The following is a 27,347-nucleotide window of genomic DNA, read 5'->3' on the forward strand; positions in this document are numbered from 1 at the left end:
CGGGGACTAGGGAAAGTGGGTGGAAATGGAGACTTTTGGGTCTAAATGTAGAACATGCAAAATGGCTTGCAAGGGAGAAGCCAGGCGGGGCGGCAGGGAGGGAGGAGACACAATAGGACCCGTGGTGGCAGACTGCAGTGTGGACTGGAGAGCAGGGGCTGGGTCAGGGAGACTGGCTGGGAGGACGCACACTTGTCCAGATGGGAGGGGAGGAGGGTCTCAAGGCCGTGGCAATAGGGATGGAGGGGAAGGGATGGTGTGGGGACTTGGGAGGCAGAGTCTAATGGTCTGGGGGACAGAAGAGATGGAAGGATATTATCTCCATTTTGAACGAACAAGTGGGAGTGATGCTGTTAACTGCAACCTCGAGCTGTAGAGGAGCAGCAGCGTTGTGTCCAGAGTGGTGAATTCTGCTTTGTACACGTTGTGTGTGAGCTCCTGAGGGGTCCCCGTGGACCTCCAGTGGGCGGTCAGCAGGACGTGAGCCCATCCTATCAACTGTGGTTCTCTGGCCAATTGTGACCCACCCAGCCCGTAAGATGCTCCGTCACAGTGATCTGTTGCTGAGTTTCTCTTTAGATGATGGATATTCCCAGGCAGCAGCTGGGCTCCATTCTCCTTTTCTCTCCAGGGCGTGTGTTGTAGAGCAATGCCTTTCAACATTTCTTTACTTCAACCACAGTCAGAAATACATCTTACATCTCAAATCTACCTAAAATTTTTTTAGAAAACATTTACTTAGAGCATCAGCATTTTCTCTTTCTCTTCCTCTCCCCTCTCTTCTCTCCTCTTATCTCTCCTTATTTCTTCTCTTCATTTCTCTCTCCTAATTTTATTTTTAAAACTTACTCTTTCGTATGTTCCCTTCGGGACACGTAAGCTTCTGTCAGCAGCGTGTTAACCACTGACGTAGAGCACAGAGTGTATTAAAGACCCCGGAACCTGCAGTCAGGCTGGCCCGGGTTTGAATTTCACTCTGTCACTGGATAGCTGTACGGCCTTAAGCAAGTCATTTAACCTCTCTGTGCTTCCATTTTCTCATCTGTAAAATGGAGACAAATGCTTGAGCTAAAAGAGCAAATAAAAAGTAAATGTGTTGGTGTATAATTTTGTGCACGTATCTTCTTTTGAACGTGTTTGTAAAATGCACCTGTATTTTGTGTGCTGTGATAGTTCATCATCATTGAAGAATATTCCATCGTAGGCATGTACCATAATATATTTGTTTATTCTGCTCTTGGGTGGTTTCCAGGTTTTGGTTAGTAATAGTACAGCTATGGACACACTGGAACTTGTCCCCTGTGTGCATTTCTGATGATTATATTTCTAGGAGTGGAATTAGTCATAAGGTATGCATATCTTCACCGTTAGTAGATATTGGCAAAAAAGTATTCCAAATGTTTGGAGCAATTTTTACCTTCCCCTCCCCAGTAGCACTGTAGGGGAGTCATCGTTGTTTCATGACCTTACCAAGAGCTGGTTCTGTCTGATTTTTTCATTTTGCTATTCTGGAGGATGAATATTGGTATCACATTTTTTTTAACATTTTTTTATTGATTTATAATCATTTTACAATGTTGCGTCAAATTCCAGTGTAGAGCACAATTTTTCAGTTATACATGAACATATATATATTCACTGTCACATTTTTTTCTCTCTGAGCTACCACAAGATCTTGTATATATTTCCCTGTGCTATACAGTATAATCTTGTTTATCTATTCTACAATTTTGAAATCCCAGTCTATCTCTGGTATCACATTTTTTAATTGTCGGCAGTTCCATGATGTCTAATGCAACTGAATAGTTTTGTATACGTTTGTGGGCCATTTGAGCACCATATATTAATTATGAGTTGTAATACCGTATAATGAATGTTAGACTAACAAATAAAAAAAAGAGAAAGTAAATGTGTATGAACATACATAGGTGTATTAGCTTGTCTTGCTGTCATAGTGAATTACCACAAAATCAATGGCTCAAAACAACAAAAGGTTTTTTTTTTTTAATCTCACAGTTATGCATGCAGAAGTCCAAAACAGGTCTTACTGGGCTGAGATCAAGGTACAGTAGGGCTGTGTTCCTTCTGTGGGGACGATGTGCTTTCTTATCTCTTCTCTTTTCCCGGGGCTGCCTGCGTCCCTGGGCTGGTGGCAACGTCCTCTATCTTCAATGGCAGCAGCATAACATTTTCAAATCCTTCTCTGCCTTCTTCATCCACATTTAAAAGATTTGTGTGCATTAATCTAGGACAATCTCTTTATCTTAACCTGAGTAGCAAACTTCATTCCATCTGCAATCTTAATTCTCTTTTGCCTTTTAATGTCATAATATATTTACAAGCTCTGGGGATTCAGACGTGGGCATCTTTAGGGGCCACAATTCTGCCTACCACAACGGTACAGTGAGTAGAACCTCATGGATGTTCAATAAGGAATTGATACCCTGAAATTTCCTTCTTTCTCTGACAGTCTGCAAAAAAAAAAAGCAATGGAACACAAAACAAAACAAAAAATCGAACCTTTAAATACATGTTCAACTTTAAGCCAGATTCTCATTTAACCTTTGGGAAACTGATGTTTGAACCTAAGTACAGGATTTGGCATTTGACTATCTTATGGTTTTGAACTCAGGCATCAGCAACAACGCATCTTCTTAAGATGTTTTGCTTCAGTTGGGACTTTGTTGAATACGCTTTGTTACTAATATTCAAATCGATGATAAAAATGTTGATTAGGACCGGCCCGAAGCCTGAGTCTCATGGAGTTCTGCTAGAGGCTTTTCTTGACTCTGAAACTGATCATTTATCGATACTTCTGTTTGGCCTAAAATAGAGAAGGAGTGGGCGGACTTAGTGAGACAAGAGGAGAGAGAAATTTATTAGAGGCAAGCTTTACTTCTCAGAATATGACAAAAAACAGATTTCTTTTTCCTGGGGATTGATGGCTTAGGAAAAAAAGTAGAGTTATAATAAGGCCAACTTAATAAATATGAGCTACTTATTTTTAGCATTTCTCATAGACTACGCCTGGCGCTCTGTACAACAGTCTTACTCTTTCATACGGGAAAATCTGCCTTCCCTGCTGATGAGGTTAAAGAGCGAAATCCCTGGATACTCAGCCAGCCTGCGAGCCTGCAGTCGGGGCAGCGCCTGATTCCCTGGTACCTTGACTGCAAGAGATTTGGAAGCAGGGTCGACAGTGGCACAGAAGAATTTGGGAGCTCTGAACGCACCTCCAGCAGCACCGAGAAGGGTGATGTAGGGCTGGAGTTAGGGATCAGGAGGGTGGGTTTATGGGAGCTCTGTCTCCTCTGAGCTGGAGGAGGGGAGGTGATAGAGGGAGGAAAAGCACCACAGAAGCCAAATAAGAGATGGCCAAGGCTGTCACCACTCATTTTACTGTTTGGCCCACGTGGCCTCAAGCATGGGGATTGTGGCCACCATCTGAATGATGAATTGACCTTTTTATACCATATTCGCCCTTACACAGTCATGAAGAATCACAGTTTTCTGTTCTCCAGATAGTTTGCTTCTAGATGCATGATCGAATCATGCCGATTCCAGCTGATGACTGACAACATATTGATTCAGGGTAAGGCTGTTCTAGAACATGAGTTTGGCTGTTTTCCTGAAACCATGACCAGGTGCCTGGTTGGGATTTTTCTGTAATCCAGTGCCTAATCCAGAGCACACCCTCAGTAAATTTCTGTTGAATTTAAGGGGTAATAAATTCAAATGGCTTCTCAACAGTCTTTTTAAAAATTCATTTTTATTTTAATTTTTAACAACTTTTTTGTGGTATAATTTCTGTACAGTAAACTACACATATTTCAGATGTACCATTTGATGGATTTTGATAGATGTGCACACCCATGAAACCACCACCACAGTCAGGATGCTAACATTTCCATCACTCCCCAAGAGGTGCTAGTCTTGAACTCCCAACTTAACCCTTCCCACCCACTTCCCCCAACCCTGGCAACCATAAGTCTGTTCTCTATGTCTGTGAGTCTGTTTCTGTTTTGTAAATAGGTTGGTTTGTGTCTTTTTTAAGATTCCTCATATAAGCAATATCACATGGTATTTTTCTTTCTCTTCTTGGCTTACTTCATTTAGAATGCTGATCTCCAGGGCCACCCATGTTGCTGCAAATGACATTATTTTATTCTTTTTTATGGCTAAGTTGTCAACAGTCTCTTGTACCCATTTTCTTGACTCCTGGTCATTCTGCAAATAATTTTGTGGTCATGAACTCTGCCTTTTGTTGTGTGTGATAGTAAGATTTGATAGTGGTAAGAGATCATGCTTTGGAATTAGGTTCATGATCAAATCTCCATTTGGGAATTTATTTATAATCTTTGAGACGATGATTTAAAGTTTACTTAAACTAGTCAGTTTATGCATCTATAAAATGGGAATAATAATACTTCACACCTTACAGAATTATTATGAGAGGTACTTAAGACTTTTTCTACCCCGCCTGACTCAGGATGTTGTTGGCTGCAGGTAACAGACATGAAATGAACATTGGCCTGATTTATGAAGTTGTTTGTTGTTAGCTTACAAAGCAATTTATAAGTAGACAGTTCAGGGTTTTTCGATAGTTCAACAATTTCAGCAGACTCTTTATGTCTTTGTACTCTGCCATCTTGTGTTGGCTCTTCTTTAGTTTATACCTTATGGCACAAGACGGGTGCTCCAACTCCAGGGCACCATGTGCTCAAGGCCTTGCCCCAAGAAAAATGATGCCAAAGAGCTTCCTTCTCAGAGAGTCTGCCCTTTTATCCTACAATGAAAGCCTCCCATGGACTTCCCCTTATGAATCATTGGCCAGAACTGTGCCCACCCCAAGACCAATCCCTGGCAAAGAGAAATGGATTCTCCATTGACTTAGAATGATCATGATTCATACCTTGGAAGGTGGGGGTGGGGTGCTTGCTTCCTTCTCTGTGATCAAAGTGTCTCTGCCCATAAGAAGGAAGATGGAGAGGACCATCTGCTGGATTGACTGTGAGCAACGTTTGCCATGCCTCCTAAGCACGCTGCCCTCCCTGCCTGCCTTCTGTCCACCTGTCTTACCTGCCACTCGTGCCTCTGATCTTTGTTTTCTTCTAGAGGTCAAAATCCTAAGTTGATTGATAGTTCTAAAGGGTTAAGAGGCAGCCCTCTACAACATGTTTTCTTTGCTTTATTTGCATATTCTATCTCCCTTAATAAAGCATAAAGCCTTGAAAAATGCAGATTGTATCATATTCATTTTTGTCTCTAGTACTGAGCACAAATCCTGGCTGATGGCTTCTGTTCAAAATAAGTTTGTTAAATGAAACGACTGTCTAAGACCAGAAATCTAATGAGAAAATCATGCAGATTGAGGTAGAAATGAGGTTCTAGTTCAATAAAGAACTTATAAATATAGAGTAGGAAAGTGTTTTATGGAAATGGCTGGTAGGTGGAAAATCAGATATTTAGCACCTAACTTGCTGTTGGTTTGCAAAGTAATCTCTTTTGCACCTACAGGCAGCTTCTGCCTGGGAAGGGAGGAATGGCTGGTGGCTGGTGCCAGTCAGATGGGTCTAGAGCAAATGTGCATGTGTGTGAGCAGGTACTGAGTCAGGCAGGAATCTTCAATAGTCTGTAACCTGTAACTCTGGTCGAGTGCGTTGGTCTTTTTTCGCCTTTTAGCCTTGGGACCTTGCCTTGTTTGTGTATGCTCCTCCCCTCCCAGCATACACACAGACAAGTTTAGTGTCATACTCATGTCTGTATTCCCTCCAAAAATAATGCTAGACCATTGCACAGGAGAGCTCAGCGAACATTTGTGGCACTGAATTGGATTTCCTCAGGAGAGGAGGAAAACACAATGGTTCACCTGCATGGAGATTCTTCAGCCAGCTTTTGGAGGAGCCATTCAGCATTGCTTGAAACTTCAACTCTTATTACGTGGTACTTCTTTTTGTTTGGTTTTGTCTTTTCTACCCTCTCCACTGCTAATTCCTTAAGCACTCCAGCATCTCTGGAGCCATGGGTGATGATTATTGCCTAGGATTGGAGAATCCTTTGAAAAGGCTTTTTTTGTTTTCTTCTTTTAATCCCATAGGATGCAAGCAGTCAAGGCTGACATGCTTGTTAAGCCTGTTTCCTCACTCTCTGAATTGCTATATGCTACATGTTCTTGAGGATGAACTGTCAAAACCACATTCAAAACACAGTCAAAACCACACTCTGCACTTTCAGTCCAGTTCATTAGATTCCCTCCCACTTGGGACTCTTATGTGCGGGCAGATAAGTCATTAACACCAATTTCCCCAAGAATGAAGGAGGTTGAAATCATGGTGTGACATATTTATTTGATGTACAGTGTGAATATTTTATAAGTTGCATGAGTCATTGGTGGATGGAATGTCTCAAGGTTTACGTTATTCTAGGTAAACGGGAAGAGGATGTCTGACTAATAGACCTCTCAGAGATCCAGATGGAGCTGAGAACAGTAGGCAAGTAAGAAGATGTCAAGCATGAGTGAGTCAGCAAGCTTTTCCATCCACTGCAACAGAGTCTAGGCTGGGTTCCTTACATGATTCATGAGCCAGGACCACACATTCTTCTCTTTAGACGACCTCTTCCAAAAGATCAACAAAAATGAAGTACATCTGGGAATCGTCAATTAAATCTTTTTCAAATTTAATGTATATGTGTATATAAGGTAGTATTCAGTGAATACTTGAAAAATGTACGAATTGTTCATCCATACCTGTGCATGAACTGTATTCTTCACAGCTTTTGGTTTTTTCATGTGCTCTTTAGGTTTTTCCATGTGCCAAGGCATCACTCAGGCAAGATCCCATGGAAGAAATGACAGAAAGACCTTTTGTTCGGAGCCTAGTGATATTTCTACATTTCTAAAATCCAGCTAAAATCATTGATTCTGACAGTAATCCTGATATTAACCCCATATGCATTATTCTAGCTTTCTAAATATGTCTAGTGCTGAGAGGGTGGATTTGTCTGAGACGGACAAAATGTGAGCCACGTGTAAGAGAATGCTATTGTGAAACACACACCTGGATTCTAAAAACCTGACTCCTTCCCTAGTGAACTGACCTTGGCCAATGTATTTAGTCTCTGTGTCTCAGGTTCTATTATGTAATAAATTGGAGCATTACCACCTATATCTTAGCATTCATGTGAGGGTTAAATAAGGTCACACATATAAACAACATGATCTGGTAGAAGCTCAATGCGTGTCAGTTCTCTTCATTGTACCAGTAAGCTTTTAAAATGTTAACCTACGCGTAATAGGATGTTTTAATGGGACTCTCTTTGTCTCTATTTTGGCTGATACCCAAGACATTAGGCAACAACAACCCTCGTGTAACAAAGTGAGATGCTCTATTGTTGAAGGACTTTAAAGGAAATTAAAGTCCATACGCCCCTTAGGCATGCTGGGGGATGTGGCTGAGATAGGAATACTCACCAGTTGCTTCTGAGATTTCCTTCATCCCTGGCCTCCTTGCGGGCAGGCGGGGCCCCAGGACTGTTCTGGTCAATAGGCTGTGAAGGGATGGGACACCTGTCCCTTCTAGGCCAAAGAGTAGAAGAGTGGGTGTGGCTTCTGCAGGCACTCTCTTCCCTAGTCTCGGTGGTCGAGGCTAAGCCACAAACCTGAAGTTGCCTGGAATGCCGGGTCACCTGGGGAAGAGCAGCCCTCGCCACATATCCAGATTCTCAGCAGGCTTTGCCTGAGAGCGGAGTAAAGTTTTGCTAAGCTGCTGACAATTGGTGGGTTAATTTGTGAATGCTGCCTAATCTGTCTACATAAAGGAGAAGCTGGAAGGGGAGAGGGTATAGCTCAGTGGTAGAGTGTGTGCCTAGCATGCACGAGGTCCTGGGTTCGATCCCCAGCACCTCCATTAAAGATAAATAAATAAAAACCTAATTACCTCCCCCAAATAAAAAATATATACATAATCAATTAAAAAAAAAGGAGGTGGTGGAAAGTCAGGAGAGGATTTCTTTGAGGAAGTTTTCAAGATGTTGGAGTACGTTCTTTCCATTGCTCTGATGGTGAAAGGTAGGTGGGTACTTCCCTTCCACTTCTGCCTAGTGAGAGGGTATTCAGAGGGACCATGCAGAGAGTTGGACCTATTCATCTGGGGACCAGGAGGCACAGAGACTGCAGGATGCAGAGCAGGAAGTCTGAAGGTGAGATCTTGTGGCTCAGCTAGAGAATGGGCTGCTTTGGGAATCGGCTACACTTTCAAAGTTTGGGACAAAGATGGAGGAGACAAAGGGCAAGCCAAGTGGAAGAAAGCTGGCCTGGAGGTCCCTTATAAGGACTTGGCTCAAGCCCACCACTTGCAGGAGCATTAGGACCTAACAGGTAGCCTGTGTCTGGGGGGCTGCAGGGGCAGGGCTGAGGAGGGACCCCAAAATCAAGCAGTCGGAGGAGAAGAAGATGCCAACCACTGGGTTCTGAAATACCAAAAGGGCCCCAAGGTTAACCCTCTGCTACAGCTGGAAGTCATCCTTTCCTGCCCTTGAATTCTCCTCTGTCCTGTGCCTAGAGGAAGCAGAGGCATCCTCTTGAGTTGAAAAGAGAGGCCGATGCTCCAGGTGGGGAAATGAAGAATGTGGCTTTGACCCCCTCCTGGATGAAGGAGCAGCTTTGCTATTAAATGCATTTGAGAGTTCTAACTCTTGCTTAGGACTGAATAGTTTTGTTATGAAAAAAAGATTGAGAGTCTAAAAGTAGAGGATTTTTTTTATACACAAGGATGACAGAAAACATATACATTTTTGATTATAAAGAGGAATTTGTCCTACAGAGCAGGTTTGAAAGGACAGAGCAGAGGAACATGTGTGCTTTTTATTTTTCATTTTTGTTTTGCTGCACTTCCTCTTTGAAAGATATGTGTTCACAAGCATCACAAATGATGCTGTTGATTACATTAACATCAAAACACTCAAAACAGAACAGCAACCTGAAATATGCACTAGAGAGAGGTCTGTTCTTGAATTCCATCGCAGAGTATGACACTGTGTGTAACACACCATTCTTCTATCATAGAAAATAATCTCCTAAAATGGGATAGGATCCTGGAGCCAAAGGTCCATGAACCTTCAGTACAATGTCTTAAAACATTTAAAACAGCAGTCTTAAAAAAAAATCTATTAATTGTAATGCAAAACTGCTTGATAGTTAGAGCTCAGAGAAACATTGACCAACAATTTTCCTAAATGCCTTTTATTGCCCGCAGGAACAGAAGGAGCGAAACTAGAGATTATACCTTACCAACGTGTTCCGTGAAGAAACAGGTAATTACATTTTTATCAACTGCACTTCTAGCCTTTTTTAAAATAGTGTGTTTTTATCCTCCTCTAAAATGTTTCCCCTTATCTATCGCTCCCCTGTAAGAGAAGCAAATAGCGTGGTGATAAAATCAGTAATTATGGACAATGTAGGTTCTGGGAGATTTTCATGGCTGGAGTCAGTGGGCAGCATTATTATCTGAGGCCGTCACACTGGGTTAAGTGTCCTTCAGGATGCATCTTCAGAGGATCTCAGCATGGTTTTCGTCTCATCAGTAGAGCCAAGTGGGAGGAAGTGCTGGGTCATGAGTAAATGAAGGGCTTTGAAAATGGCTTTGAAGATGACAGCCCCCAAACCAGCCCCCACTCTACTTACTGCCTGACGACTGTGCAATTTTGGGCAGGTCATTTAAGTTCCTTAAACTCCAGTTTCTTCCACAGGATAATACTGACAGTTACTCTGAAGTTTAAATGTAATATAATACATATAAAACACGAATACAGGACCAGGTAAATAGCATGAAAAAAACTAATAAAATAAAGAGACTTATTTCAGGATGAGGATACAATGACATGACCGAGAATTATCAAAGAATGGATGCTGCTGAAAAGATAAAACAATAATGATGAAATGATAATGATAATGGGGTAACTGTTAAAGGAGACAATGAGAAAACAATGTAAAATTTATACAATTACAACAAAAGGGGCATATGGCCCAGGTCAAAGGTGTCCATTTTTCCTGTTTCAAATTGTTTCATAGCAATGAAACTCGATTTTAAAATTCAGGGAAGAATGAATAACCCTTTAACCCATTTAGGACTATTCCTCCTACACTGATGTACGGAGAGCGCTTTGCACATTAGATGAGTCAACACAACCTGCTTTCGTCTGGCTTCCTAGTTGGAGTCGTCTTGGTTCGTGTCATAAGATTCTGGGAGGCTTTGCTGATTACCATCTTCCAGTTGTGTCATCGCTGCTGGAGCTGTATTTGTATTTGAAAGACCTTAGAAAGGGGTGGCCGTGCTTCTCTGAACATGAATTTTATTCTCCAGAGGTACTCCTGTTTCTATTAATACAGATAACGTTTTAAATTTCTCTCTCTCTCCCCCCTTCCCCTCCTGCATACAAAGATGGCAGGGGATTTGATCTTTGATGAGAGATTGGCTGTTCTGACCCATCGAAACGACTGTGAATCCGACAAAGCCAGCCCGCTGCCTGTTCCCTCCTGACCCCTGGGTCCCGGGTTTGTGTCTGGGGTCCTTACTTGCAGAGTCAGACCCTGCCTGCAGCTTTGAACCTGCTGTCAGGCGGCCCCAGGCTCAGAGCTCTGAGCATCCCCAGCGACAGCGGTGTGTGTAGGGAGGGGCTGGGCCGCTTGGTTGTCCTGTAAAGGCTGTCCAGCCTTTTGCTGGAGGAGATTTGCGGTGGAAGAAGAGAGCGGAGACACAAACGCCCGGCAACCCCAAGTGCTGATCTCCACGCGCGCCCCACGATGCCCCATCCAGCTGTTGTCTGGCTTCTGCATTATGCAGACCCTTCCTTTTCTCTGTCCTTCCTTAGACGAGGTGCCATCTGGCTTTCCCCTTTGGGTGTTATGTCTCAGACAGTGACAGTGACGAATAATAAACATAAACCATCCTTTCCTCCTGCCAGCGGCTTTGTAACGGCCAGAAAGTCACATGTGTGGACGGATATACACGCGGTGCCCCCACCCCCGACCCCTCATTTATCTGCTTTAGCCCCTGTTCTATTGCCCTGTGTTTATTGTCATCATTAGTAACCTCCCAGAGGTTACAGACAGGACTCAGCTATTTTTCTTTGGTTTTCCTCCCATTATAAAGGGACCATGTCAATTTTAGACAATTTGGAAAATCTGAAAACAAGTAAAATAAAACACTATTCTGAAATCCCACTGCTAAGAGGTCCTAGGTATTTATGTAATGTTGCGTTCCATCTTGGTTTGACCTGGTGCGTCTGCTATGGTTGAAATCCTACTGCATGTCGAGTTTTATGTCTTGTTTTATTTCACTTAGCATTATGTTAGGAGCATTTCCTTATACCGATAAACATGTTTCTTCATAACTTGAATGGCCAATAATATTCCACTGTATGGGTCTTTCTAATTTGTTTAACCTTCCCCTTGTTGTCCTGTGTAATTTTTCACTGTCGTGGACAATGCTGCAGTGAACATCTTTCCCCATAAATCTTTTTCGGCCTCACAGAGGTTGGGATACATAGTGCTAAAAGCTTTCCAGAGAACCTGTATCCACTTACAGTTCCTTCAGCCATATCTCAGAGTCCCTGTCGCATCAAACTTCCTCCATCGCCATGGAGTATCATATTTTACTGCCTATTTTAGGAAAAAATGACATTCTGCTGTTATTTCAACATGCATTTTTTTGATAACAAATAGAATCTGTATGGCTTGCTTTACTTATTCAGGGTACAAATGTGGTTATATTGTTCTAATTACCCCCAGAGCATGATTTAAGCATTTCTAGCCAATATTAACAGGAAGTTCAGGATGTCCTTCTTGAGACCTTCCAGCGACATCCCCATCCCTGCCTCACCTGAGAATCCACAGGGTGGAATTTGTCTGCCTTCCAAATATTCGGGAATAAGGTCATTGGCGCTGCCAAGGTGTGGCTGGTGAGGTTCAAGCTCTCGTCCACGTGCCCCACATGCTCACTCAGTGTTTTCAAGCTCAGCTGTTCTGTCAGGTTGGCTTGGTTGAGGGTGAGGGTCATGTTGATGGCACTGTCCCCTGCCACCCCAAATATAGCCTGTGAGCTTCAGGGACCCTGTTGTGCCTGAGCCATCGGACGCCTCCCACCTTTTGGTGTCCTGAGCATCCTTTCCTTTCAGTGGACCTTAAGGGCCAGGAACACCCAGTCCAGCCAAGGTGCTGGTTGAGAATCTGGGAGCAGGGGGACAGGGCTGTGATCTCAGAAGGTTCTTGGGCTGCTAATGAAACTGATCCTTCCTTCCAAGAGATCTATCTACCAGGGGAGGGTAGCTTTTCCTAAAGCCTAGGTGTGAGAGTGTTCTCTGGGGTCTGACTGCTGGACTTGGAGTTCTGGCTTTACCATTTCTGAGCTGGGTAATCTTGGGCAATTTGCTTAATCTCTTTAAGACTCAATTTCCTCATCTGTGAAAGAGGGTTTATTTAAGTACCTTCCTCTTAGAATCTCTGTGAGGATTAAATGAGATAATACACTTGTGAAGTGTATAATGTAGCCCCTGGCACAAAGATACCCAGCGTAGGTTAGCCATAAAATTATTATGCTATATAAAACTCAGAAGTTCCTATTATGCCCAAATGAAAGTTTTGTTACCAGGGGACATCCTCTCCATTATGTGGAGAACCTGCAGGAAATTTATTTCTTGTTTTAAAGAAAAATCTGTCCTAAATCTGTTGATTAGTAAGGTTGAACATCCCCCCTTTTCCAACTTTGCTATGTTTGTTTCCTCTTTGGTGAACTGTCAGTCAAGACCTTTCCTGTTTTCTGCTTTCTTTTTATTTTTTAATTAAACTTTTTATTTTGAGATAACTGTCTATTCACATGGAGTAATGCAAAGTAAGACGGAGAGAGTCCATGTAACCCTTATCTCAGGCTCCTGAGCATCTGTGCATGTGTATTTATTTATTTTTTCCAGTATCTTTCTCTCTGCTGTTTAGATTGGATCCTTTCTGTTGTCCTGTCTTCAAGGTCACTAATTCTTTCTTCTGTCCTCTACATTCTGCTGTTTGAGTCCATCCAGTGATTTTTATCATTTCAACTTTTGTATTTTCCAGTTCTAAAATTTCCATTTGGTGTTCTGTTTCTTTGCTAAGTCTTTCTACTTTATCATTTGTTCCAAATGTGTTCTTAATTATTCGTTGAAGCATTATATGATGGCTGATTTAAAATCCTTGTCAGATAATTCTAACATCTCTATGTGGATATTTATTATTTTCCCCATTCTAGCTGAAACTTTCTTAGTTCTTTGTATAATGAATGATTTTTGATTGAAATCTGAACATTTGGGGTATTATGTTATGGACCCTTTGTCTTAATTAGACCTTCTGTTTCAGCTGGTGTTTGTAGCATCGCTCCATCAGAGAAGGGGAGCCCACCCTCATTTCTGCCGGGTCAGGGTGGGAATACCAGTTCCTCTGCACCTTCTGTTGATCCCCGAGGGTGGGGCAAGAGAACTGACTCACCTTTAGGTCTTTATCCTCTCCTTGCCTGGGAGGGCAGAGATGCCTTGTCATTGCTCCCACATGGCCTCCACAGTGAGCGGCAGGGTGGCCTCATGATCAGTGGGTGATGGTTGAAGCCCCCACTCGATGCCAGGCCTCCTCTGATCCCCAGCGTGGTGCCTTGTCACTACTGGTAGGTGACTTACTTGGTGCTGCGTCACTGTGGACTTCCCACGTGGTCTCCATAAACTGGGAGTGGGGGACTGCGTGACTGCCCATTACATGCCGGTGACGACAGGCAACTGCTCTGCATGCCCTGCTCCCTACTCTGCCTCCTCTGACATCACCTGCTGAGAGAGTTCAGACTTCTTACAGACCAAAGAGGATGGATGTCTAAGCTCACCACCTGGCCTTCACTGGCATGGGTGGGGTCAGTTTTATCTGTGATGTTTGGCTGGAGGAGAGCATGATTGTCTGAAAGTCATCTGTCTTTCTGGGCTGCTTTTTGAATGGTCCTTTTATTAGGGACAGTAGGCTTTTGGAGGGGCTTTTTTTAGGTCTGTATTCATTGGCATTTCCAGGTTGCCAGTTTATTTAGCTCCAAGTCTGGGGTATGTACATGGGGCAAGGAAAAAACTAGGGGTCTCCCCACTGTGTCGTCCCTTAGGTTCAAGTTTCCTAGCTGGCCCGCTTTTCCCCTCCACGTTTCAGAATCTTCTTGTTTTGCTTTACATGTAATGTCCTGGGCTTTTAGTTGTAAGTAGTGGGAAGACCAGGGACACGTATGTTCCCCACAAGTGGAAGTTTCTCTCTGTCTCCTTTAAAAAACTAAGTTTGCTTTATTGTTTTTCTTATAAACCTTTCACAAGTCAAATGTTAAAGATATCCACCTCCTGCTTGTCAGAATTGTGAAAACAAACAAACAACAACAAAAACTTTTCCCATTTATGGTTATTTGTATGCTTTTTCAAGACCTGTGCTACAGTCACTTAAAAACTCATATTGATGATAGTGGTGATGATGATGATAATGAAGCCGAAAATACAGGCTAAAATAAAGGGCTTAGGTATTTGACCAAACTGAGTTCTCCAAGCTATCTCCTGTTGCCATAGATAATTTTGAATTAGCTCCAGGGGAGTGAAGTCTTGGTAGCAGATTTAAGGTTTGGCATGTTCCTGTCCTCAAGTAAGAGCTGAGACTTTCAGGGGACCAAGCAGGAGCGCCCTGGCCCCCAGCTGGGCTGAGGAAGTTCCTATCAGCCGTCCACGCTGGCTCTGCTGCCGAATCTTAATGATGCCTTAATGTCTTGGACTATCAGAGCTGCAATGAGAAGCTTGTCCCCTTGGCAAAATACTGGAGACCTGCCCTTTATCACTCCAATGCTGCAAAGTTGAGACCCTCCTGGAACTCAGTGACTTTGGGGACATTATATATGTAGCAATTCCATATACATTCCATATAAATCCTCCTGCTGGGCTTTCTGGTCCCTCCAATCAGGGGATACCCTCAGGAAAATTATGACCCTTGGGTTGACGGTGTTGGGTGATTCTACTCCATCTTCACCCTTCTTTCATTTATTCATTCATCACATCTTTCCCATTGTTCATCCACTTATTAGAGTACAATGTTATTTTCAGGAGGCACAGGGGAAACACAAAGGAGAAACATCTTTTTTCCTGACAGGTTGATCGTGAGTAGGGACGACATGGACCATTCCATTTAAAGCCGTGATGGGAAGAAGCACAAGACTGCCTCAGAGTCCAGAGCAGACTAGGAATAGACAGTGAGGAGGGGCTTCCCAAGGAGTGTGACACATGAGCTGAGTCTTGTCGGGGAAAAGGAGTTAGCCAAGTTAAGGGGGAGCAGGCGTGCAAGGCTGCCCACTGCAGCAGAGGGGTGTGGTCCCAGGATGGTGGGACCATAGTGTGGGAAGCGCATGATGTGCAGGAGGTGAGCTGAGGGGTTGAGGGGTCTGGTGTTGCAGGGCTTTATTGTCAGGCTGCCGAGCCTAGATTTCAGGCTGAAGACACGATGCAACCATGGAAGGGGTTTTATGCAGAATAGTAGCACAATGCTCCAGAAAGCTCCCTCTGTCTTGTGGAAGAAAAATGGAATGGAGAAGGATGTGCCTTTGTCTTGAGTGTAATCAATGGCCACTCCAGTCTTGGAGGAATTCAGTATGTTCATTTGTGCTAAGATATTAGTGACTTTCTATGACCCTAAGAGCATTATTTTTGTTGTTACTGTTGTAAATGAGGATTGGGAGAATGGAAGATGGCCTCAGTTTTGGGGTGAACCCTCAAACCATACCATATAGGTATACATTTGCTGAGGTTTGAGACTGGCTGGCCTTTCCTTCTCACAAACCACAAGTAACTGAGAGCTGTTACCATCAGACGAATTCTTTTCCGTCCATCTTTCTAGGTAAATAACAAGAAGGGCCTTTATTGTGAGTTGTAAAGCTTGTCCTGAATGAGAAAGTGGCTGCTTTTCAATGCTTTGGAAAGATAGTAGGAGCTGATGATAAAAGAGAGGAAAATGAAGGCCACCTCCCATTCATTTCCTCCATTTGGATCAGGAACTATTAACATGTAAGTCAAACCTTGAAACATTCAAGCAAAAGTGGGAAAACAGGACAAAGGCTCTTTGAGGCATAACTAGTGTTTGAGGAGGGGTGGGAGGTCGGGGGGAATATCACTGTCCCCAGGAAACAATATTGCTTTCATCAAAAGGAAAAAGAAGAAAAAAGTTCTCCAGTTTCCTATGTCCCGAGGCTGAGTTTAATTAAGGCAAGAAAGGGCAGAGAGAAGTGATAAATAAAACAAAACCTAGATCTGTAGGAAACTGCCCTAGAGAATTTAGGGGAGTGGAAGGCTGGTAATCATCGTTACATGAGGGATGAGCGATGTCAAGGGTAGGGGATGTCAAGGGTAGGGGATGTCATGTGGACAATATAATGGAGCACCAGATGGGAGGAGATAGTAAAACCCAGACACCTTTTATAATAGCAGAACGGGGATGCAGGGTGCAGGCACGAGTGCTGGTTCTTCGCAGTTTGACAGAACGGGTCCTTGATGTCTCCCTCTTCATCAACCTGTGTGATGAAACAAGTGGTACCCACAAGGTGATGCCCTTGGCCCAGGGCCACTTCAGTTTCACTGGAGTCATGAGAGAGGAACACTGAGTGATGTATGGTAAGGATCACACTTCAAATGATCTTGGGGAAAAGGCAATGTGGGCAAAAACATAACCAAAGGCATCTGGAGCAAACGAAAAGCCAAGTTTGTCAAATGCAGGACGGCAGCCACAGGGTTGGACTGGGTGACTTCGGGCAAGCCACAGTTTCACTATTCATGAGTCAGTAAAGGAATGTGGCTCAAGTGCACCTACCTCATTGCTAAGAGGGTTAAATGAGTTAATATGTGTAAGACACTTAAATAGCACCTGGCACCCAGAAAATGCAATGTATAAAAGTTTTTAACCTGTTGTAATGAAAATTGTCTACCCAAGTTTTGGGGGCATCTGGGGACTCAATTTGAGATAGTCGCTCATGTCAGTGATGAAACATGTCCCTAGGAAGCTCTGAGCCATCTTATGGAATAGTCTAGAGTCAAAGGAGTGAGAAATCAACCCTAGCATCCAATGGGGATGGGGAAGATCAGGATGGTAGATGGGTGGCTGAGCCCTGAGTCAAGGGAGGACTGGGGGAGACACGGAACCAGAGCTGGTCTGGATGAAACTGGGGGCGATGTGTAAGCTCTGAGTAGGCAGTGATTTGTGTCACTTTGTTCATTGCTCTAAGCCCAGTGCCTAGAACAGTGCCTGGTACATGGCTAGCCCTCCCTAAGTATTTGTTAAGTAAATGATTGAAGTGTTGAGTGGGCAGCGGGCATGTCCTGGTGTAAAGGAACAGAATCAGGATGGACAACTGTTATAGGGAAGTGATTGCAAAGGCCAAGGTGACTCCCACAGCAAGGAGTCTGGGCTCTTTGGTGTGTCTAGACTTAGAAAGTCCTGAATTTGAGATAATAGGAGAGACCCAAGATAGGATTAAAGCAACGGAAAGTAATATTTCTGGAGAAGCAAAGAATATCTTGAGTGCTCAGAATCATTGAGCTAAAATAAGGAAGTTGGGGAACATCAATTAATATCTTTCTCTCTCTCTCTCCCTCCCTCCTGCCTTTCCTCCTTCCCTTTGGGTCTGTCTTTCATCTGCCAATGTACTCTGACATAAAGGAGGTGGTTGCCACCCAATTTTTCTCTCTTCTGTGGATGGAGCAAGGACACAATCAGTGAGTTTATGGAACTGTTAAGAGGTTTCAAGTAGCTTTAAAGAAGAATTTCTTACCAGCAAGGAGGGCTAGATCCTGAAATCTGTTAGTTACACAGGCAAGTGGGGAAAACCTTCAAGCTCTAAGAGATCTATTCCAGAAGCATAAAGTCTCCATTCTCTAGAATGTTCTGTGATCCCACGTGGAAGGGAGTGAACAAGGAAAACTTGTGAGGGGTCTCTACCTGGGAGGAACGTAAAGATGACTCAAAGATCTGCAGGCTTACCACATGGAACTGGGTGGTGGGAGGGAAAGGGCTGAAGTCCAAAGACCAGGTCTAGGCAAATGGCAGCCTTCTCTTTTCTGCAGACCAAAGAATCCTTGGTGTTTTTGTGGTTAGTTGATTAGTCTGAGTTTTTAGCCTGTTTGGGATATTGGGATAATGATGTGTAGGATGGTGGTGGTGCTGGTGCTGGTGGTCGTGGTGGTGGTGGTGGTGGTGGTGGTGGTGGTGCTGGTGGTGGTGGTGGTGGTCTATGTGTAGGTGTGAGGATGTGGTGTATGTATGTGGGTCTGTATGGATATGTGTGTGTGTGTGTGTGTGTGTGTGTGTGTGTGTGTGTGTGTAGATGAGAATGAAAAAGAGGGATCTACATTTTCAAATGCTGCCAACGTGCTTAGAGATCCTCATTGTGGGTTTCTATGGAAACACGTCTTTTCGGAGATTCTGTCTCTGAAAAAAAATGGCAGGATCCTGGAGAAAAGGGCATGGATACGCCCTTGAATATCTTTTTGTACTCTACCTATTTTTGTGCATTTGTGAGGGCAAGCAGGCTAAAGGAGTGATCAAAATACTCAGAAATGTTTTAATAGTAATTTTAATTAAAAAAAGGAGGACACTGGTCATTTGGCTTTTGTGTGATACTGTGTTCACACAGCACAGAGGTTATTCCCAAGATTCTCTCTTTGATTTCTTACTTTACTTCAGCCTGTGTACCAACCAATTCTTGTTAAATATTTATGGACAAGATTAAAGACTTTATAAAACTTAGCAGCTGGCAGCTGTCCTCGCCTAAAGGATAAAGCACAGAGTTTTCATTTTAATTGGATAACTATGTGACCGAAATATCTAACCCCCAAGGGAAATACAGGATTTAAAATATGTAAAGCAATTTTTAAAAGAGAAAATCGCCTTTTACATTTTGTAGTTTTTCTCTCCTCGTGCAGTTTGTGTGAAGGTGAAGTTACAGTGTTGTCTTTTTTTTTCATTGAAGTATAGTCAATTTACAGTGTTATCTTTTTATCGTTTCTGAAGGTTGAAGACATATTTCAGTGCTTCAGAATGTATCCTAGTAAGATTCAAGTGGTGAAAACAAATTTTGGTCCTTGTTGAATCTTTGGTCCAGAATCGCTCATCATGTTTCACTTCCAAGAATTTTTAATACAGCCGTCTCATGACCAAGTTATAAAATCAGAGAGCAAACTAAAAAGTTCTAGGGGGTGGAGGGACCCATTAAACTGGCTGTTTGACATTGAATGAAACCAAAGCAGTTGAAAGACTGATTTTTCTGTGTTCAAGCCAGTGATTGCCTGATGTTGAAGAGCCATACTCTTTGTTTTGAGCTCCTGGTGATAATCTGAAAGTCCCAGATGTCCTTGGTCAAGTCACTTCTTCCCTGGGGGTCCGATACTCAACCATAACATGTGGGGCTGGGACGAAATATTTCCTGAGTTTTTTTTTTTAAGGGCCTAAGTGTCTAAGTCAGGATTGGCAAGCAAAGGACCATGAACCAGATCTGGTCTCCTGCCCTGCAAATTAAGAATGACTCTTTACATGTTTAAATGGTTGGGGGAACATCAAAAGAAGATTCATATTTTGTGATATGCAAAAGTCATACAAAATTCAAGTTTCAGTGTCTGTAAAGTTTTATTGCAATACAGCCACGCTCATCCGTTGACACAGTATTGTCCATGGCTGTTTTCACACTACGGTAGCACAGCTGAGCGCTCGGGACAGACATCCTACGATCCTCTAAGCCTAACACATTCACACTCTGATCTTTGCAGAAAAAGGTTGCCAACTTCTTTTTTTTTTTAAATTAAAGTATCGTTGATTTACAATATTGTATTAGTTTCTGGTGTACATCATAGTGATTCAGTTATACATATATACATATTTCTTTTCATATTTTTTTCATTATAGATGGTTACAAGCTATTGAATGTAGTTCCCTGTGCTATGCAGTTACCAAGTGCCCCCTCCTCCGTCTAGTCTGGTCGTAACCTTCTTATCCCAGTGGATGCGTCTTCTTCCAAGTCCCCAGTGCATCCTTTCCTTAGACTCAATGTTCTGTCCTGGAGCCCCACTGGACCATAAGCTTCTTGAGGTCAGGGATGGTGTCTTAGGCCTTTGTGTCCCTGCAGCACTGAGCTGGGTGCCTCATGAAAGCAGTGGACATTTGCGGTGAAAAATTACATGGAAAAAAATTCCGTTTTAGCAATTTACCTCATCACCTATATTCTGAGAACCTACTATGTGCTGAAGCCAACAAGAACACACTGAATGAATGCAAAGCTGTTTATGCTTATTTCAGCAGAAAAGGGGCAGATTTGAATGGAGATATAACATCTAGGAACTGTTATCGAGCTAAACTTGGATCTGCTTGCCTGTGCTCAGTAAAGCCAATCTACCGATACTGAGCAAGGAGTCTGGCTAGCTAGGACTTAAAAGACCCAAATTCCTTGAAGGCTTTCAAGGAAAGGTTCTTAAAAACAGGGGAGTTATAGAGTACATTATCAGCTCATGGGTATTGTTCTGATTGGTTGGTGGTGAGGTCATCAGGAGTGAACATCATCAACCTTTTGGTTCCAACCAGTCTGGGGTCCACACGTTTTTGGGCAGCCTACAGTTAACTTCTTCCACCTTGAGCAAAACAGCTCAAGGACGTGGCTCAGAGTATTATCTATTGCCCTTGAGAAGGAACTAAAGGTACTTGATTTTGTTTAATGGCTAGACTATTATTGTTTTGTCCTGCTTGACTGTTTCCCTTTCTTTCTGCATTTTCTCCTTTCTCTGATTAAATGTACTCTTTGGAACTCGGGGAAGGCCTAGAGGACTAAAGTTTTTCTCCAGACAAGAGGCAGGTGGAGGACATGGTGAGGGGATCTGTTCTAGGAAGGCCCCATAGGGTCCTGCTCGATTACAGAATGACATTAAAAAAAAAATAGAAGTACAGTTGATGTACAATATTGTATAAGTTACAAGTGTGTAAATAGTGATTCACAATTTTTAAAGGTTATACTCCATTTATAGGTTATATTCCTCCTATTGTACAATATATCCTTGCAACTTATTTTATACTTAATAGTTTGTACCACTTAGTCCCCAACCCCTATGTCGCCCCTTCCCCTTACCTGTCCCCAGGACAGTGTTTGTTAAAGAGATGCCCAACCCACAGCCTCCAGGAAGCTGCAAGGAGTCAGGCCAAGCGGTGAAGCGTCTGAGCTCCGAAATCAATAGATCTGTGTTTTCAGTACCAGTTCTGTCCGTGACAAGCTGTGCACCCTTGGGCGTTTACTTAAGTTCTCTGAACCTCAGATTCGGCCTTTGTAAAATCAGAGTAAATACCAGCACATACCCCAGAGGACTGTCCTAAGTGTTAGATGAGAAAATGCACCTAAAGCCCTTCTGAGACAGCAACCACACTCCTGATGCTAAGGCAACAGAAGAGCTACCCCACTGTGATTGCTTTTTCGTGACAGGCGTGCTTGTCAGCTCAACTGTTGACGTCTCTATTTACTCTGTGGGTGGCTCATGTGGACATTTGGGAGGGAAGAGGTACAGGAGAAAATCTGAGAAGTCCTGTTCCCCTCCCTGCTCTCCCACACTTCCCTGCCCCAACTTCTGCCCCTACATCATGGGCAGTGGCAAAAGCCTCTTCTGTTTGTTTCTTCAACAAAGCCTTTGCCATACTGGGGAAAGCTGGTTCCGGCATCCATCTGTGACAATCTGTGGCAGTGCCGGGTGGATGGACCACACGTTTATGAGGCTTCCGAGCTGCACAGGATGGGACCCGGGCCTCTGCTACGGTCCAGGCCCCTGATTCCCGCTCCATGTGCAGGGTGGCCTGGGTGCTTGGGTTGGGGACACCTGTTGTCCCTAGCTGGACTCTAGGCACAGAAGACAATGTAGACCGTTTTGAACATTTCCTACGTGCCAGACAGTGTTCCAAGCACTTTATAGGTTTTCTCCCACTGAACACGCACAACCCCACCGATTTTAGAGGTAGGGAAATAGATGGAGAAAAGTTAAGTAACCTGCTCAGTATTACACAGATGGCAGAGGCAGGAATTAAACCTAAACTATCTGACTCCAGAAACCAGGCTGAGACAAACTCAGTGGCTTGGTGTTTTCCAGCTACAGAGTTCGTTCCAAAATTTCTTGCAAAAGTGTGCAGCTTCAAGTGAATACTTTTGACTTGGCTGTTGTCATTCAGATCCCCAGCTTTGTTTTCTCAGGTGAAAAAAAAAAACATCCAACTGAGAAAGAGTGACACTTGGAGTCATCTGGAAACTAATTTAATAGCTGTAATTGTCCTTTAGCAATGAAGCCCTTTCTCACTTTGTGCTCCTGGAGCCTTTACTTCTGAATGTGGGGTGGCGGGGGAGGTGGGGAGCTGGAGGTGGGAAGCTGGATGAGCTGTGAAAATAAGTGGATTTTCTCTGATGTCTAATCCACTAATTATGCAGGGCGAAATTGGATCACGCTTGTAATTCAGTTTTTACTGTTTGCATTAAGAAATGCTGTTGGCAGAGTCGTGTGCAGGAAAAGGGAGAAGGACATTGCAAATCATTACTTAATGTGAGCAGAGTGAATGGTGGTTTTATTGGGCGAGGGGGGAGCTGGGCAAGAGGCTGCATGTGCACGGCTCGATTTAGCTAATGCAGCTGCGGCAGTGATGACGGCAGTGGCAGTGGAGAATATTAAGGAAAGGAATGTGGTAAGGAATTTGAATATAAGTCATAATGACTGCTCTGTGTCTGCATACAAGATGAGGAGTAAAATGCAATACGTGAATTCTTTTTCATTGAGTTTAAAGGAACTGTCACCCTCAAATTGGCTCTAATGACAGAAATTTTAGAGAGTTGATAAACTTTTGGATGAAAACCACAGGGCTCGCCAGCCTTTGGACCTTCCCTTGGGTTTGCTCAAAGCCAAAGGCAACCTGCTTCTCTGTGTCTAATAGTGCTTGTTTCTGTCAAGGAATTACTTTTATGTCCCAAATATCTTGAAGCTACTTGGGGGCGTCCGTTGGTCCAGTCTTCAAGTCAAACCAAATGCCATCAAATGCTAACATTCTAAGGAAAACACCAAGAAGGTGAATTTCTTTGACTTAGAAAAGAGAAAGACACAGAGTGGATGGAGCCCTGGGTGGAATGTGTGTGGGGGAAGTAAAGTTTTCCAGAAAGGTTTTAAGATGTTGAGCTGGGATTGTCCACACCCAGTACTTTTACTTACTCCTCTCTCACTGTCTGTCTATCTCTTTCTATAACTTCTTCCTAGAAATGATAAAATCGTCTTTCAGAAAGAGGCTGGACTCAAAGCCAGTAGTTTGATGTAGGGCCCCGCTGACACCGTTCTCTATGCGGGACAGTGTGTTTCCGCCATCTACCCATGAGCAGGTGGTACCCGCTCTTCCAGTTTCAAGAATGAAAAATGGCCCCAGGCGTTACCAAATACCCCACCGTGAGAAAATTGCCCCTGGTTGAGAACCACAGGTGTAGCCAATCTCTACATGGGTGTGGGTGTAACCCCCATGGAGGATGGGAACTGGGGAGACAGAGGAAGTCTGGTCCTTGGGTATTTCCCCCAGCCTTCCTCAGACTTAAGAGGTTTCCCAGAAGTTTACTCAGAAGCTGACTGCATTTTCATTCCTTCTCCGGGAAGGATTTGCCTTTGGTAACTCTATGCTTAACCTTTTGAGGACCTGCTAGCATGTTTTTCAAAGCAGCTGCACTGTTTCACACAGGAATTTGCAAATGCAATTTCCTTTGACCCTTTCTCCCCTCACCTCCTCTTTCATAACTTGTCCCAGATACCACTTCCTCAGAGAAACCTTAGCTGACCTTCAAGACTAGTTCAGGCCTCTTTATTGTATGCCCTCATCACAATAAAATTTTTGGTATGTAAATATTTGATTAATTAACTTTTGTGTAAGTGTTTTCTATTAACTTTGAGACTCTTTGTGCCTCAGTTTACCTATTTAGGTATTGATTTGTAAAACAGGGGTAGTACTGTCTAAATTGCACATGAGAATTCTGGACTTCAAATGTCTAGCATCTCAAGACCTAGTACATAGTAGGGCTAAAAATAACAGTTATTTTAATATTCTCTGTATGGACTGTAAAACCAGAACCATGATTGCATAGTGAATAAGCATGAAGCAAACATAACTGGGTTTCCCACAGTTTTTTTATTTTTATTAATAGCTGTTTGCTACTTGCTTTATGTTTTGTTGCTCAGGAACATTTACCAGCAAACAAAGTGGTGACAGAGGCATAGGAGACTATGCTGGGAAGAAGATGTACACAGAGGAAATTCTATTTGTTAATTTATTTGAGTTTGGCAGTTTATTTGAATTGTGAAAATGACCAATGTTTGATTTTAGAAGGAAAGACTGTGGTTTACTTTAGCTAAAGGAACCAGAGGACTGGGTGAGACATACTTTATAAATCATGATTACTAACAACATATACAGAGATTTTTTTTTTTTCTGATTCTTTTGCACATCCATTAGTCCCTGAGATGCCTGAAGAGCCAATCCTCACATTTGCTTTGGCTTTTTTCCCCCTGAAGCTTGGCCACGGCTAAAGCCAATTCCCCAGCATGGCAGTGATTCTCTCCAGCTGTGAGCTGAGCTGTCTGATCTGTTTCTCAGCAGCTCTGCATGGGGTGGCTCTGCTGAGGAGAAACCACAGAGAATCATTTGGAGGTGAAGGTTGGCGGCATCTCATCTCTTGCCCACATGTGCAGCTTTGGTGTAAGTATCATGCTCCAGACAGTGCCAGCATTGCTAAGAAATTAAAGGGGAAATGCTGGTCAGGGGCTGTCATAGGGAAGAACAAATCTGACTCCATATTGGATCTGTCTTTTGCTTTACTCTTTGTATTCTACTGCTTTTGCTACAAGTTGAACACTAAATGGATGCTGCATATAAACTTAAATTATACATAATGGCCCATCTCTGGGAACCCTACCTACCAGGTAATGAACATTAAGCTAAAATACCTTTGTTTAACATCCTGACCAGGCCGATCTGTGAATGACTTCAGAAAGGAAGGAATTAACACATCCCCTCTGGAGGCTGACCAGAAGCAGGAAATGTTTGATTTTACTCCTTCTCCCTTTAGCATAAAAGAAGCGTGAATTCTAACTCAGGTAAGATGGTTCTTTGGGACACTAGTCCACTATCTTAGTCTGCTGGCTTTCTGAATAAAGTCACTTTCCCTTGCCCCAACAATTTGTCCGTTGACTTCTTGGCCTGTGGAGTGGTGAGCAGTATGAGCTTGGACTTGGTAACAGGGCTAGTAGTTGGTGTAGGGACTGTTGACAGCCCTTTGTGACCTGGAGAGTGAGGAGTTGGGATCTTGTAGTCACAGTTGAGGGAAGGCAGATCAGAGCTTTGAGGGTGCTTCCCATTGCTAGAGTCTAAGGCTTTTCTAGGCCTAATGCTGGGAGAGTGCAGAATAAGTTGGGGGAATACTCCTTTCTATCCAGGAACTGCCATAGGAGAAGTAGTTTATTGGGAACCATCCTTGGGAATATCCCAGGCTGATGTACCTTTGTCCCTCTGGCCTCATTCTCTTTGTCTTCCAAGTCTTCTACTGAGTGCCTGGCGGTGTCAGGAACCCCAGGCTCCCTGCTAGTCCTTGGCCTGTAACAGATGCTGTTGGTACCTGCCCAGATGCCTGATGATAACCACTCTGGGCTGTCTCCCTCGGCCAATGTAGCTTCTCAAAAGGAGGTGGTCCCTTGCTGTCCCTACCTCTTCCCTCTTCTTGCCTCAAGGTGGGACCAACCATAAATTAGACTTAAGCTCATCTCCAGCTGAGACCACATCCTTATCTTTTCCCCCTGTCCTATCCTTCCCTCTGTCTCCTTTTCTCAGAAGCATTCTTTCATAAACCATTTGAATAAGAATCCTTGTCTCAGGCTGTGCTTCCAGGAAGCCAAGATGGTGTCCAGGCTCAAGCCTTCCTTCTGTTTTCTCTTCAATTAGGACCTGGCCCAGCTTCAAACTTCCAGTCTCTGGTAGGTAAAGATGGGTCATATTAATAATTAATCATAAATAAACCCTCCTAGTATATTTGCAGGCTAATGTGTTACTCTTTCCTGATAACATAACATCACTAAGAATTTATTTTTAGGACTTGCTTAAGTAGTGATCCCAGTGGGAAAATACCAATGGAATTGGACGAGTGTGGCTGACAGGAAGTACCTGCAGGAAGAAGGAAGGGATGCTTTTGGTCAGGGGGCCTCTTAGCATCCATTCCAGAAAGATGTTCTGAATCACCCTCGCCATCTGCAGTGCACTGAGTGTCTGTGTCTCTCCAGATTCAAATGTTAAAATCTTAATCCCCAAGGTGATAGTATTAGGAAGTGGGGACTTTGGGAGATAATTAGGTCACAAAGGACGGAGGGGAGAGCCCTCAAGAATGGGATTGGTGACCTTATGAAAGGGATCCCAGTGAATTCTCTCTGCTCTCTACCAAGTGAGGATGCAAGGAGTAGTCAGCAGTCTGCAACTGGAACAACCTGGAACAACCTGGAAGAGGTCCTTCAGTAGAACCAGACCGTGCTGGCAACCTGATCTTGGACTTCCAACCTCCAGTACTATGAGGAATAAATTTCTGTTTAAAAGCCATCTAGTGTATGTGGTACTTTGTTTTACAGCCCAGACTGATCAAGACCCTATCCCTGCCCATCAGTGAATTGAACTTTCCTTCCTTGATCTAATGAGTACTGCACTTATCATATTGCATGGCAATTTTTTGTTTTCTTGACAGTCTCCTCACCTAGACTGGGGGTTTCTGGGGAGCAGAGGCATCTCCGACTCTTCTCTACATCCCCAGAGCCCAGCAGAGTGCCTGGAACCTGTATGAACTCAAGTCATGCATGTGACTGATACAAGCCCACCTCCTTCCCCTCCACTTTCACATATATTGGGACCTGACATTTTGGGTGGGATAAAATGTTTAGAATATCAATCATTTGGTTTCTTCTTGGTATTTCCCAAATTTTGAGACTGCAAAATGATACCGTAGGTTGAGGGAGAGAATAGAGAGAGAGGTGATAAGAACTGGAAAGCTGGTGGGTCTCTAAAACAGGTTGGGAGGGATGATGGTCAGGGCAGAACCCAAGACAGACTTTGATCCAAGAGCAGTGAGGGCCAGTGCCATCTTTCCCTAGTGGGTCCTCTAGGAGGAGGTGAGACCCAGAGGAGATGCAGGGCATGTCATGAGTCTAAGCAGAGAGGTCTTACATAGAAACTCGGTGTTTCCTGGGAACTAGGTCAATCTAGAGGC

General features: G+C 43.4%; 1 long non-coding RNA gene across 17 annotated transcripts in view; it reads left to right on the forward strand.

Moving 5' to 3' along the window:
- The window catches only part of LOC105088470 (uncharacterized), a 104,068-nt gene extending 77,382 nt beyond the window's left edge, over positions 1-26,686 (forward strand). For 5 of the 17 annotated variants that reach the window (XR_010380550.1, XR_010380548.1, XR_010380549.1 and 2 more), the window contains 5 exons: positions 9,255-9,312; positions 24,701-24,802; positions 25,073-25,200; positions 26,042-26,073; positions 26,536-26,686. This is a non-coding gene — a long non-coding RNA (uncharacterized LOC105088470). Of the gene's footprint in view, positions 1-2,016; positions 2,064-3,020; positions 3,593-5,787; positions 5,944-6,425; positions 6,517-9,254; positions 9,313-15,916; positions 16,084-24,700; positions 24,803-25,072; positions 25,201-25,974; positions 26,074-26,535 lie in introns of all 17 variants that reach the window. The other 12 variants (XR_010380538.1, XR_010380544.1, XR_010380551.1 and 9 more) reach the window with 11 other exon arrangements.
- The last annotated feature ends 661 nt before the right edge of the window (positions 26,687-27,347 follow it).

Source organism: Camelus dromedarius, chromosome 4 (genome assembly GCF_036321535.1).
Source record: "Camelus dromedarius isolate mCamDro1 chromosome 4, mCamDro1.pat, whole genome shotgun sequence".
Taxonomy (NCBI): Eukaryota; Metazoa; Chordata; class Mammalia; order Artiodactyla; family Camelidae; genus Camelus; species Camelus dromedarius.